The sequence below is a fragment of the Cnephaeus nilssonii genome (assembly GCF_951640355.1).
Source record: "Cnephaeus nilssonii genome assembly, chromosome: 7".
NCBI classification, from domain to species: domain Eukaryota; kingdom Metazoa; phylum Chordata; class Mammalia; order Chiroptera; family Vespertilionidae; genus Cnephaeus; species Cnephaeus nilssonii.
The window spans coordinates 4,936,057-4,950,792 of NC_137078.1; the positions used below are offsets into that span (position 1 = coordinate 4,936,057).

Below are 14,736 nucleotides of genomic sequence, written 5' to 3' on the forward strand. Positions count from 1 at the left end.
TCAAGACTTTTGCTGTTTCCCATAGATTTTGGATTGTTGTGTTTTCATTGTCATTTGTTGCCATGAAGTTTTTTATTTCTTCCTTGATGTCTCTGTTAACCCAGTCATTGTTTAATAGCGTGCTGTTTAGTCTCCATGTGTTTGATTTCTTTGGATTGTTTTTATTGTAGTTGATTTCCAGTTTTATGCCACTGTGATCTGAGAAGATGCTTGATATGATCTCTATCTTCTTGAATTTGGAGAGACTTTGCCTATGTCCTAACATATGGTCTATCTTTGAAAATGACCCATGTGCACTTGAGAAGAATGTATATTCTGTTGCTTTGGGGTGAAATGTTCTGAAGATGTCAATTAATTCCATCTAGTCTAGTGAGTCATTTAGGATCGATGTTTCGTTGCTGATTTTTTGTTTAGAGGATTTGTCCAGTGGTGATAGTGGTGTATTAAAGTCTCCTACTATGATTGTATTGCTGTTAATCTCTCCCTTGATATCCTCCAGGAGTTTTTTTATGTATTTGGGTGCTCCTGTATTGGGTGCGTATATGTTTACCAGTTATTTCTTCTTGTTGGATTGCTCCCTTTAGTATTATGAAAAGTGGCCTTCCTTATCTCTTGTTAAGTCCTTCACTTTGAGATGTAACTTGTCAGATATAAGTATTGCTACCCCAGCTTTTTATTTCATTTCCATTCGCCTGGAAAACCTTTTTCCGTCCCTTCACCCTCAGTCTGTGTGCGTCTTTTTTTCTGTGGTGGGTTTCTTATACACAGCAGATATATGGGTCTTGTTTTCTTATCCAATCTGTTACCCTATGTCTTTTGATTGGGGCATTTAATCCATTTACATTTAAAGTTATTATTGATAGGTACTTATTTGTTGCCATTTTTATTCTATACTCCTGGGTTTCTTCTTCACTTTCTATTTGTTTTGTTTTGTTTTTTTTCTTTTTACAGCAGACCCTTTAGCATTTCTTGCATTGCTGGTGGTGATAAATTCCCTTAGCCCTTTTTTGTCTGTGAAGTTCTGATTTCACCTTCAATTTTGATTGATAGCCTTGCTGGGTACAGTATTCTTGGAATGACACCCTTCCTTTGCATGACTTTGTATATTTCATTCCATTCCCTTCTGGCCTGATGAGTTTCTGTTGACAAATCAGTTGCTAGTCTGATGGGGGTTCCTTTGTATGTAACTGTCTGTCTGTCTCTGGCTGCTTTTAAGATCCTTACTTTGTCGTTGGTGTTTGCCAGTTTAATTATAATGTGCCTTGGTGTCGGTCTTTTGGGGTTCATTTTGCTTGGGACTCTGTGAGCTTCTTGGATTTGTGTGGGTTTTTTCTTCCCTATATCAGGGAAGTTTTCTGTCATTATTTCTTCAAACAGGTTTTCTATTCCTTGCTCAGTTTCCTTTCCTTCTGGAACCCCTGTTATGCGGATGTTGTTTTGTTTTGTGTTGTCCCAAAGTTCCCTTAGGTTCTCCTCCTGCTTTTTCATTTTCTTTTCTAGAAGCTGCTCTACTTGGGTATTTTTTTCCATCTTGTCTTCTAGCTCACTGATGCGGTCTTCTGCTTCTTCTAGTCTACTCTTGATGCTTTCTATTGAGTTCTTTACAGCAGCAGTGTCATTTTTCATTTCTTCTTGGCTCTTCTTCATTTCCTCTTGGTTCTTACTCATATTGTAGAATTTGTCTTCCATTCTTTTCAGCCACCTTATGACCATTTCTCTGAATTCTTTCTCTGATAGGTTGCTGGCCTCTAATTCATTTACTTCCTTTTCTGGTGATGCCTGCTTTTCTTTCTTATGCGGGCTGTTTCTTTGTCTCCCCATGGTCTCTCTTCTCTGGATGTCTGGTTATGAAGTTCTCTCTCTCCTACGTTGATTTAAAGCTCAAAATACAACACAACTAGGTACAATACACAAGGCACTGAACAGCGATGTATTCACGATATTAATAATCTGCAATAAAGATGACCACCAGAGAAAGGCAAATTAGGGGATAGGAGAGAATGAAGAGTAAAAAGAAAGAAAGAAAAAAAAAGGAGTGTCAAAAATGAAATTGGGGAAAGGAGAAAAAAGAATAAGAGAGACTAGAAGGAGACTAAGAGAGAAAAGAGGAATAAACTATATATATGGGGAGAAAACTCCAATAGAACAACCACTAATCACAGCAAATGCCAACAACAAGTACCTGGTGATAAATACAACCTACAACACCAACTAATATCAAGCGAGGTGAGGGATAACAGAAGTAAAAAAAAACAAACAAAAACACAGCAAACAAAAAAAAAGAATAAGCAAAACAATCTCACAAAAAAGCATAAAAATCGATATAATCAACATTCAAGCAAACAACAACAAAAGGACAGAGAGAAAAACAATTTTTTTTTATAGTTAAGACAGCAAAGAGAGAGGTGTGTATGGACTTGGAGAAGGGGATTGGAGATTAGATATATAGGTAGGGTGAAATTTTAGCTGGGGGTAAACAGAAAGAATAGGGAAAATCTAGAGCAGGAAAGGGTTAAGATAAACAGGACACCAAAAGGGGAAAGGTTAGGCAGAGAGTGATGGCATAAAAGAGTTGAGATAGAATAAAACGATGGTGAAGGAAAGGTGAAAATAGACTGCAGAACGCTAATCCCAAAGTAAAATAAAGAGAAAATAAAATGACACTTTAAAAAAAATAATAATAAAGACCCAAAAATAAATATAATAAAAAAGGTAAAATAGTAGTAGTAATAATGTTGATTGCAAATAAAAATGTAATAATTAAAAAGGTAACATCAAGTGAGGAAAAAAGAAAAAATAGTTTCTTAAGTAAATGATGCAAAAATGAAAATTAAAAATTTATTAAAATAAAAAAAATGTGTAGTAGTGAAGGTCATTCACTTCCTCTAGTGTTCTGTTTGGCACGCCTGTTTCCCAGTCCGGACAGTGTTGCAGTTCCCTGCGTTTCACTGCTCCTCAGTGTTGTAATTCAGTCTTGATTTTTAAGCAGGGGGTGTCTTAATTTCTGGTGTTCTTTTATTTTTGATAAGACCAGAGTCAATTTGTGATTCAGCCTCGGGGTGGCAGTGTTTCTGGGTTGACTTCCAGGACTCTAAGGCCTCTCTAGCCTTTTTTCCTCTGTGGCACTCAATACTGGTTTGCAGAGGCTGGTGGGCAAGTTCAAGCCGACTGCACACCCCTGAAACTCCCAGTCTATCCCTCTGCGTCAGATCAAAACCGGTTGCTCTTTAGAGATTCCCCCCCTGTTAGCAGCTCTGAGGCCCCTTCCACAATCACGGATCACACCGGCCCCAACAGCCACGGACCTCTCCCGGCTCAGACCTCCCTGGTCATCCAGCTCCCACCGTGTGCGCACGCGGGCGTTTCTCTCTCCGGCAGGGACTAGAACCTCACCCTATCCCTGGAGAAATCTGACCTTTCCATGGTGGAGTGAAGAGCGCCTTTGAGTCCAAGCATTCGCGCCTCCTGGGATTAGTGCTCTGGGGCAAACAGTTGTTGGGCGGTCACCACAGTTGTTGATTTTCAGGCCTCGGACAAAGTCCACCTTCCCTTTCAAGATGGCGAGATTTCGCCGTCCGAGCCCGTAGCTCCGGGAGGGGACCCAGCCGCCGTGGGGGCTGCCCTGTCAGGGGAACCCTGTCCAGCAGCTCCCCACCTTCTCCTGGTGTTCAGCTGTCCCTCAGCTTGCTAACAAACACTCCCAGTGCGACCCTCAGCTGTTCTCTCTTTCTGCTCCAGGACCAGGCTGGGAACACATCTGCCTACTCTGCCGCCATTTTCTACTCCCCTCCCTTTTATTTCTTTCTGTCTGTGGGCCATATGGGAATAGGGACTCTGCACAGGGACCGTGATTTATGCCAAATTTTCTGGGTTTTGTTTTGTTTTTAATATATTTTGGCTAAGCTCTTTCTTTCTTCCTCTCTTTCCCTCCCTCCCTCCCTCTTACTCCCTCCCTCTCTCTCTTCCTTTCTTTATTCCTCACCTGAGGATATATTCCCATTGATTTTTTAGAGAGAAGGAAAGAGAGGAAAAGACAGAAATATCGATGTGAGAGAAACACATTGGTTGCCTCCTGTATGTATCAGAAAGGAGCCTGCAACAGAGGTATACGCCTTTGATCAGAATCGAACCTGGGACCTTTCAGTCCCCAGGCCAACCTCTCTCCACTGAGCTAAACCAACTAGGACTCCTTTTCTTTTATTTTTGGCATATTTTTTTGTTTCCTCATTTTGGCTGCCTGACTGTATTTGTTTCTGTGTATTATGTTGATCTGCTGTCTCCCAGTCTTGGTAAGATGGCCTTATGTAGTAGGTGTCCTATGGGGCTCTGTGGTGCAGTCTTCCTGTTCACCTGAACTAGGTGCTCCAGGAATGTCCATTGTGTGGGTTCTGTGAGCCCTCCAGTTGTAGTTGAATCTTGATTGCTGTTGGCTTATTCAGGAGTAGGTTGACTTTCAGGCTGGCTAACCATAAGGATTGACCCCAACCACAGTGTATGAGCTACTGTGCAGGGGTTGACCTCAAGAAGCAGACTTTGCTCCAGCAGGGTCTGGTGCTTGACGAGATCTCCATTTGGGTGTGTCACTTATGTGACTAATTGGGTCACGCTCTGATGTGGTCAAAAGCCTGGCACTGGGTGTGTTGGTTATTGGGCCTTTTGAAAGAGACTTTGGTACAGGTCAGGATCAGGGGCTGCCTGTGACTAGCTCTTGGCTACCCGTTTAGAGCTACAACGCTATCTACAGTTTGTGGATGCCTCTGTTGGCTTTGGGTGTGCATGGGAGGGGCCAAGCTCTCTATAAAGATGGGCTTCCACCAGCATCAAACCCAGGAGCTGGTGAGCCAAAGGCCCAAGACACCCCAAAATACACCTCCATCTGTCTGCTGCCTGTTAGGCTTCGTCACTGAAAGAGCCTCTGGCACTTATGTGAATTGAATGTGGTAGGTTCTCAGTGAGTCACCAGGTAAGGGCAGGTGATGTTCACCATGTTGATACTGATTCAAACTCAGTGCCAGTGCTGGGTCTGAGGCATCTCAGTAAAAGTCTCAGGGTTCAACAAGACCAGCCACCATCCACTGGAGCCTTGTGGACCTTTGTGGTGGGGCCGGGGTCAGTGAGTCATCAGGGTGAGGCCAGCAGAGTTCATTAGGCCCAAACAGACCAAGACTTACCCATGTTGGGGGAGGGCTCTGCACAAGAACAGTGGCACTTGTTGGTTGTGGAAGGGTAAAATGGCACCCACCCTAGAGCTACACAACTTAATCTGATCCCATTCATTTCTGCTACCCCAAGTTGGCCTGGACCTCCTCGAGAGCCTTGAAAGGAAGTCTGCTCTGTGGACCCAGGCTGCCCACAAATCGCTGACTCCCCTGCAGGGCGCACACTTGGCAGGGCAGGGCCACCAGGGGTCAGGAGGTTGGTGCTACTGGATCTCCTGTGAGAGGTCAGTGCTGGTTAGTTGCACAGGAAGGGCAGGGGGAATGACCCCCATTTCGAAGCCACACACCCAGTCTCTTTCCATGCCAGTCTCCGACACCTCCTGAGTTTCTCCAGAACTCCTCAAGAGCCCTCCAGGAAAGTCTCCACCGTGGGCCAAGGCTGGTCATAGCCAGCTAATTTCTCTGCAGGGCAGGAGCTTGGCAGGATGGGAATCAGGAGGGTGGGGCTAGTGTATTCCCCAGGCTGTTTCCATATGTTGGGGAGTGCTTGATCTAGGAAAGATGGTGTCTTTGGGCCCTGTGGGAGTAGGGACTCTGCACAGCGACCGTGATTTATGCCAAATTTTCCTGATTTTGTTTTGTTTTGAATGTATTTTGGCTAAGTCTTCTGTGTTCTGAGATTAAAATGGAATTCTTTTATGTCTTTGCTTTTATCTGGTGCTTTTATGATTCTCACTACTATCTGAGGCCAAACCACCATATTTTGCCTGAATTTTTGCAGTAGTATCACACTGGTTTCTTTGCTTCTCTCTTTGCCACTTTTCCTACTGTATCTTCAACTCTTTCACCAAATTGTACATCAGTCTCCTGTTCATAACTCCTCTAAGTGGCCTTGTATCTCAAAGTAAAGGGTGAAGTTCTTGAAATGGCTCACAAGGCCAAATAACTCTTCACTTCCTGTCTACAGCACATCAAGCTTGCTTCTGCCTCATGGTTTTTGCACTTGCTTCTTCTATCTGCTATACTTTTCTCCCAGATAGTATACTTTTCTGTCTCTCCCGTTCCTCGGGTCACTGCTCCAATATCACTTCCTCAGAGAGCCTTTCTGTGACCAACCTTGCTGACTGAGCCTCATCCACTCTCCTTATCCCTCTTACTCTGCTTTATTTTACTCCCTAATGCTTACTTACAGATAGACAAACCTCAGTCTCTAATTCATTTTCACTTTGCTTTATTGAAAGGTATGAAGTATGGATTAAACTCTTTTTCTAGATGCTACCTATTTGATTCAACACCTTTTACTCAATGAATTCTCCCCCTTGTGTGGAGAGTCTTCCTTGAGAGTAAACTTTTTCTCCATTTTGTTATTGTTTGTAATGGTTTTCCATTTAATTCTCTTAGGTTCTCCAGATATACAATCATGTTATCTGTAAATAATAGTTACTTTTTTCCTTAACAATTTTTATAATTTTATATTGTATTGACTCAATGAATTTGGGTGTCACTTTCAGCACAATACTAAATAATAGCAATGACAGTAAATATTTCCACCTTAGTGCTCACTATTTATTTTTAATGCTCACTTGAGGATATGCTTATTGATTTTAGAGAGAGAGGAAGGGAGAGACAGAAAGAGAGAAACATCAATGGGTTGCCTCCCATATGTGCCTCGACGGGGATTGAACCCACAACCTATGTATGCGCCCTTACCAGGACTGAAACCTGCAACCTCTTGGTCTACGGGTTGACATTCCAACCAACTGAGCCACCTAGCCAGGATTTAGTGCTCATTTTAATTAAAATGTTTTTAATGTTTTCCCTTAAGCAAAATGTCACTGGCTTGGGTTGAAATAGATATATTTTATTATTCTAAGGAAATATCCATCTATTCTGTACAGGTTTGCTCAAGTGTGCATGTTGAATTTTGTCAAATGCATGTTTAGCATCTATGGAGTTGATATATCTAAAAAGGATCATGTAAATTAAAATGGTGACTTTGTATCATCTCTTGATTTCTGAAATAAACTACATTGGGTCATAAGACATTTTTCTTTTAATTTTAATGCACTGCTAATCTTGTTTGTTTGCACCACAAAAGAAAATAAACCAGTCTCACTTATGATTATCCACACAATTTAGACTGAATGTTAGCATTCACTTTTACTGTAACACTTGAAATACTCTATTTTATTTCTTTCCATTTTATTTTATGTCTGTTACTAGAGGCCTGGTGCACGAATTTGTGCATGGGGGGCGCTGGAGGTTGGCCGGTGGGGGGGTGAGAGGGACCATGGCAGGAGGTTGGCCGGGGAGGAGGGACCATGGGAGGTTGGCCGCTGGCCCCGAGGAGGGAGTCGGCCCTCGGACCCCCTGGGAAAGGGGCCACGTCCGCTGCCGCCCACCCCTAGGTCCCCGTTTCAGCCTGGCCCAAAGGCCCTGGCTGGGTCAGGAGAGGAGGCGACGGTTGCCAGGCCAGGTGCAGAAGGAATGGATGCCGGGTGCCGCCGTTGGTGCCCTGCCCCCACACGGTTCCCTGCCTTCCCCCTCTCCTCCTTTCCTCACTGCTGCACTGCTACCATGGTGGGCGGGTGGCCCCTGGGAAAGGGAGAGGACGGGAGCAAGACCCTTGTGTCGAGGGCTGACTTTCAATAGATTGCAGCAAGGGAGCTACTCTGCTACATACAAAACCCCCAGAATTAGGTCTCTATGAATGGTTTAGCACCAGGGGCCCATGGAGGCCGATGGCCGGAGGGGGCGGGGGGGGGGGGCTGTGGGAGGTTGGCTGTGGGAGCACACTGACCACCAGGGAGCAGCTCCTGCATTGAGTGTTTGCCCCCTGGTGGTCAGTGTGCATCATAGCAACTGGTCTACTGGTCGTTTGGTCATAATGGTCGCTTAGGCTTTTATATATATAGATTAACTTAACATGTTTCTTTTTTTTCTTCTTTTTTTCTCTCCCTCCCATGGGATGTGGACATGTTGCTATTTGTATTAATTTCCTATGTCTTCTGTAACAAATTACTGCAAACCTGGTGCTTAAAACAAGAGAAATTTATTCTCTTACAATTCTGGAGGCCATAATTAAGTTATTGGTAGGGCTACAAAGGTCTAGGGGACAATTATTCATTGCCTCCTTCAGATTTTAGTAATTGCAGGCATTCCTTGGCTTCTGGCTTATCACTCTAATTTCTGTCCCCTATGGTTATATTTGTTTCAAAATGTCTGTTTCATCATTATTCAAATATGGTGAGGCCAACAGATGAGGCAATGAATGCCTTTTAAAAACTCACAGTTTCTAGGAGAAAAGGACACATACACCATCTCACATGGGGAAGCACCAGGGTTTTAATATTATTAATTCAATCACATTGACAAAGCCTTTGTCATCTAAGATAACATTCATTTTTTAAGGTACCAGTGGTTAAGATGTAGACTTCTTTGGGGGAGGGACCATTATTCAGCCTGCTGCACTATTCTTTTCATTTATCTCTTCACTAATTTGAGAATTCTGTCAGTACTGTTTGCATGTATGCTTGTTGCATTTATGGGGATTCTGTGTACAGATACAACTTCTGACCCCTTCATTATGTTTTACAGTGCAGTTTTAAGTATTGACATATTCACTGAATAATAGTACCTTATTATAAATTCATTTTTATTTTCCCTTTTATTATATACTAGAGGCCAGGTGCACGAAATTCATGCATGGGGGGGGGGGTGGTCCCCTCAGCCCAGCCTGCACCCTCTCCAATTCAGGACCCCTCAGGGGATGTCTGACTGCCGGTTTAGGCTGGATCCCAAGGATTGGGCCTAAACCAGTGGTCGGACATCCCTCTCACAATCTGGGACTGCTGGCTTCTAACCGGTCACCTGCCTCCCTGCCTGATCACCCCTAACTGCCCTTCCCTGCCAGCCTAATCTCGCCCCCAACTGCCCTCCCCTGCCTGCCTGATCTCACCCCCAACTGCCTCTGCCTGCCTGATCACCCCTACCTGCCCTCCCCTGCTGGCCTGATCTCGCCCCCAACTGCCCTCCCCTGCCAGCCTGATATTGCCCCCAACTGCCCTCCCCTGCCACCCTGGTTGCCCCCAACTGCCCTCCCCGGCTGGCCTGATCTCGCCCCCAACGGCCCTCCCCTGCCGGCCTGATCGCCCCTAACTGCCCTCCCCTGCCAGCCTCATCTTGCCCTCAACTGCCCTCCCCTGCTGGCCTGATTGCCCCTAACTGCCTCTGCTTCGGCCCCCACCACCATGGCTTTGTCTTGAAGGAAGTCAGACGTCTGGAAGATGGCTGGTCAACCCGGTCTAATTAGCATATTACCCTTTTGTAGTATAGATAGGTTATATAGGATAGATTGCTTACTATCTCTTTGTATTGCTGACATAAAAGCCTGGATATATAAGAACTTGAACTGCCAGGGCATTCAAGTTTGCCCCCTCGAGCCTACAACCAAGGTATATGTCCTTGACTGGGAATTGAACCCATGGCCGACACTCTAACCACTCTATCTATACTAATAAAAGAGTAATATGCTAATTGGACTGGGAGACCTTCTGGAGACCTTCCGGATGTCCTTCTGGACAAAGCCGGGGGCTTGGCAGGCCTGCAATCTGCCCTCAAACAGCCCTCAGCCCCTTGCCCAGGCCAGTCATGCCCCCCAGCAGGGACCCTCACCCCGATGGGAGGGGGTGAAGCCTTTTTCAGCAGGAGGAGATGCTCTTGGCAGACAAAAACACATAATCCTATATCTGGACTGGTAGCCAGCCATATGCACTACACTACCAAACCAGTCATGAAAAAATGGAACCGCTTTCTTACACCTTACACCAAACAGCTGTTGCCCTTAACCTTTTGCACTCGGTTGTCGAGTGTGACTCGACACGGTTAGCATCGGTAGCAGGAATTGAGAAAAAGCAAGCGAGTGCAAAGGGTTAAAACTCCTCCTCAGCCCCCACCTTAGGTTCTGCCTTCGCAGTTCACCCAGATTAGGTTCTGATTGGTTGGTTTCTATGCTAGTCAGCGTCAAAAGCTCCGCCTCCTAGGCAGCCATTGTCAACTCGCACTTCACCCAGATTTGGTTGTGATTGGTTTCTATGCCAGTCAGCATCAAAAGCTCCGCCTCCTAGGCAGCCATTGGCTCCTGGCACTTCACCCAGATGGGGTTCTGATTGGTCAGTTTCTATGCCAGTCAGTGTCTCTGGGCCTGATCAGAGAGGCAGGGCTGATCAGCAGCCCCCACGGAGGCCCAGAGAGAAACAGAGGTGTGGCTGCTGGCGAAGCTGGGAGAGAAAGAGAGAGGCAATGGCTGATCCACTGAGGCTTCGGATCAGACCCTGCCTCTCTCTCTGCAGGCCTCTCTCTGGGCCTGATCTGCAGCCCCCTCTGCAGTCAGTGCAGGGTCGCCACGGCAACCCAGCACTGACTTCCGGTGTTCTGTCGAGCCTTGGTCATTGTGGATGTTAGGGACCCTGGCTCTTTATATATATAGACTAGTGGCCCATTGCATGAAATTCGTGCATTGGGCGGCGGGGGGGCGGGGGGGGTGATTGTCCCTCAGCCAAGCCTGCACTCTCTTCAATCTGGAACCCCTTGGGGGATGTCCGACTGCTGGTTTAGGCCTGATACCTGTGGATCACCTGCCTGCCTGCCTGATTGCCCTTAACCACTCTGTCTACCGGCCTGATCCCTCCCAAATGCCCCCCCGCCAGCCGTCTCTCCCCCAACTTCCCACCTCCCGCTGACCTGCTCGCCCCAACTGCCCCTCCGCTGGCCTGCTTGCCCCCAGCTGCCCCCTCCGCCATCTGCTCGGCCCCAACAGCCTCCCTGCCGGCCTGCTTGCCCCCAACTGCTGCCCCTGCCAGCCTGCTCACCTCCAACTGCCCTCCCCTGATGGCCTGATCACCCCCAACTGCCCTCCCCTGCTGGCCTGATTGCCCCTAACCGCCTCTGCCTTGACCCTGCCACCATGGCTTTGTCTGGAAGGACGTCTGGAAGGTCTCCTGGTCTAATTAGGATATTACCCTTTTATTAGTATAGAAGATAGAGACCTGATGCACGGGTTGGGGCTGGCTGGTCTGCCCTGAAGGGAGTCCTGGATCAGGGTGGGGGTCCCCTTGGGGGGTGGGGCCAGCCTGGGCAAGGGGCTGGGGTGGTTTGCAGGCCGACCACACACCCATCGGGGTAGGGGAGGTCTCTGCTGGCGGTGGGGCCAGCCTGAGCAAGGGACTGAGGGCCGTTTTCAGGCTGGCCATGCCCCCATCAGGGTGAGGCCCCTTGGTGGGTGTGTGGCCAGCCTGGGCGAGGGGCTGAGGGCTATTTGAGGGCAGATTGCAGGCCTGCCAAGCCCCCGGCTTTGTCCAGAAGGACATCTGGAAGGTCTTTGGAAGGTCTCCTGGTCCAATTAGCATATTACTCTTTTATTAGTATAGATAGAGTGGTTAGAGTGTCGGCCATGGGTTCAATTCCCAGTCAAGGACATATACCTTGGTTGTAGGCTCAATCCCCAGCTACATGTGTGGGAGGCAACCAATCAATGTGTCTGTCTCATATTGATGTTTCTCTTTCCTCCCTTACCCCTCCCTCTCTTCTATTCTCTAAAAAAATCAATGGAAAAAATATTATCTGGTGAGGATTTTTTTTAAAGTGTATGTGTGCTGATTACTTAAGGATATCTTTGAGATAGTAAAGGAGAATACAAAGGCTGTCTACAAGAGACCCACCTAAGAGCAAAAGACTCACACCGATTGAAAGTGAAAGGATGGAAAAATATTCCATGCAAATAGAAATGAAAAAAAAAAGCTGGGGTAGCAATATTAATTAATGACAAAATACATTTCAAAACAAAGGTTATAACAAGAGCTCAGGAAGGCCACTACATAATACTAAAGTGATCGATCTGAGAAGAAAGTATATCCCTTATAAACATACATGCACCTGATATAAGAGCACCTAAATATATATATATATATTAAATTTAAAAAACTCTTGATGACTTTAAGGGAGAGATTGATAGCAATACAATCATAATAGGGGGCGTTAACACCCCACTGACATCACTGGATAGATCTTCCAGACAAAAAATCAACAAGGAAACAGCAGCCTTAAATGACACACTGGATCAAATTGATATTTGCAGAATATTTCATCCCAAAGCAGCAGAATATACATTGTTCTCCATTGCACATGGAACATTCTCAAAGATAGAACACATGTAAGGACACAAAATAAGTATTAACAAATTCAAGAAGATTGAAATAATATCAAGTATCTTCTTGGATCAAAATGGCATGAAACTGCCTGGCTGGTGTGGCTCAGTGGTTGAGCATCGACCTATGAACCAGAGGGTCACAGTTTGATTCCTAGTCAGGGCACATGCCCGGGTTGTGGGTTTGATCCTCATTGGGGAACGTGCGGGAGGCAATTGAGCAATGATCCTCTCTCATCAATGTTTCTATCTCCCTTTCTCTCTGAAATCAATAAGATATATTTTTTTAAAAGGCATGGAACTAGAAATCAACTACAATTAAAAAAACTCAAAAACATTTAAAAACATAGAGACTAAATAGTATGTTATTAAACAACTAGTGTGGCCCGCTGCATGGATTTGTGCGCATTGAAAGGAAATTAATTAGAAGGTGGCCGGTGCGGCGGGACTCGGCAAGACGGGCTGGACACGCTCTGGAGCCAACCTTCCGAGGTCCCTCCCCGGCCGGCTGCACCTGGGTCGGTGCTTCGGCTCAAAGGGCATCTGCGGTCACTGCAGCTCGGCAGTAAATCAGATTTGGGGCCAACAGTGCCCCAGCAGCAACATAACCCAGGGCCGAAGGTGGAATCGCATGGCCCCGCAGGGAATCAGGCTCCCTCCTCTCTGGTTCCAGGGTGCGTCACCCGAGGACTGCTGCTGCCAAGTCACAGCAGCTCCTGTCATGCCTACCGGCTGGTCCGACAGTCAGATGGTTGCTTAACCTTTTATATATATAGATAACTGGGTTACCAATGAGATCAAGAAAGAAATAAAAAACTCCCTGGAATCAAATGAAAATGAACACACAACAACTCAGAATCTATGGGTCACCGAGAAAGCAGTCCTGAGAAGGGAAGTTCATAGCATTATAGGACTGCCTCAAGAAACAAGTAAAAGCTCAAATAAACAATCTAACATGACACCTAAAAGAATTAGAAAGAGAACAAAAGAAGTGAAGAGTAAGTAGAAGGAAGGAAATAATAAAAATCAGAGTGGAGCCCAGCTGGCATGGCTCAGTGGTTGAGCATAGATCTATGAGCCAGAAGGTCACCATTCGATTCCTGGTCAGGGCACATGCCAGGTTGTGGGCTTGTTCCCTGGTGTGGGGCGTGCAGGATGCAGCCGATCAGTGATTCTCTCATCATTGATGTTTCTCTCTCTCTCTCCCTTCCTCTCTGAAATCAATAAAAATATATTTTAAAAATCAGAGTGGAAATAAATGACATAGAGACTAAAAAAACAAAAGGTCAGTAAAACCAACAGCTTTTTCTTCAAAAGGATAAACAAGATTGATGAAGCTTTGGCCAGACTCATCAAGAAACAAAGAGAGCCCTGACCGGTGTGGCTCAGCCCTGACTGGTTGAGTATCATTCCATGCACCCAGAGGTTGCCAATTCAGTTCCCATTCAGAGCACATACCAGGTTTATGGCTCCATCCCTGGTTGGATGCTTTTGGGAGGCAACCAATCTGTGTTTCTCTCTTACATTAATACTTACCTCTCCCTCTCCATTCCTCTCTCCTAAAATCAATAACATTTTTTTAAAGGCAAAGAAACAGCAAGGACCCAAATAAATAAAATCAGAAAACAAAGAGGCATAGTAACAACTGACATCACAGAAATACAAAGGATTGTAAGAAAATACTATGAACAATTATATGCTAGAGCAGTGGTTCTCAACCTTCCTAATGCTGTGACCCTTTAATACAGTTCCTCATGTTGTGGTGACCCCCAACCATAAAATTACTTTAGTTGCTACTTCATAACTGTAATTTTGCTACTGTTATGAATCGTAATGTAAATATCTGATATGTAGGATGTATTTTCATTGTTACAAATTGAACATAATTAAAGCATAGTGACTAATCAAAAAAACAATATGTAATTACATATTGTGAAATATTTCTAATTACAAAAAATGAAATTTTGTCTTGAAGCATGGTGTAGGATGGGTAACAGTCTTAATATAACAACAGTAAACTACAGTGCTACATTTTGCGGCAGTATGCGTAAAAAGCCAACGTCAGTGCGAAGGTTGAGATTGCTTCTTTCTCACCAGATCAGAAATTCTTAGGGCAGTCTTTGCAAGAGCACAATGAAGATCCTCTTCCACAACAAGTCTACTTCTGTATTTAGACTTGATAACCAACAAGCTGGAAAACCCTGTTTCACAAAGATATGTTGTTGGAAATGGAAGAAGAAGGCGCAACACAGTCTCAGACAGAACAGGATATGACTGCAAACACTTGATCCAGAATTTTGTAACTGGCATTGTAGAGAAATCAGTTCTCGCTGCATCGCTGTTTATAAGTTCAATGAACTCCTCTTGTGCTGT

The 14,736-nt window shown here is 45.3% G+C and overlaps 1 protein-coding gene across 5 annotated transcripts in view; it reads left to right on the top strand.

The window, feature by feature from the left end:
- CCDC138 (coiled-coil domain containing 138) overlaps positions 1-14,736 on the top strand; it is a 215,382-nt gene that overhangs the window by 173,816 nt on the left and 26,830 nt on the right. The window lies entirely within an intron of this gene.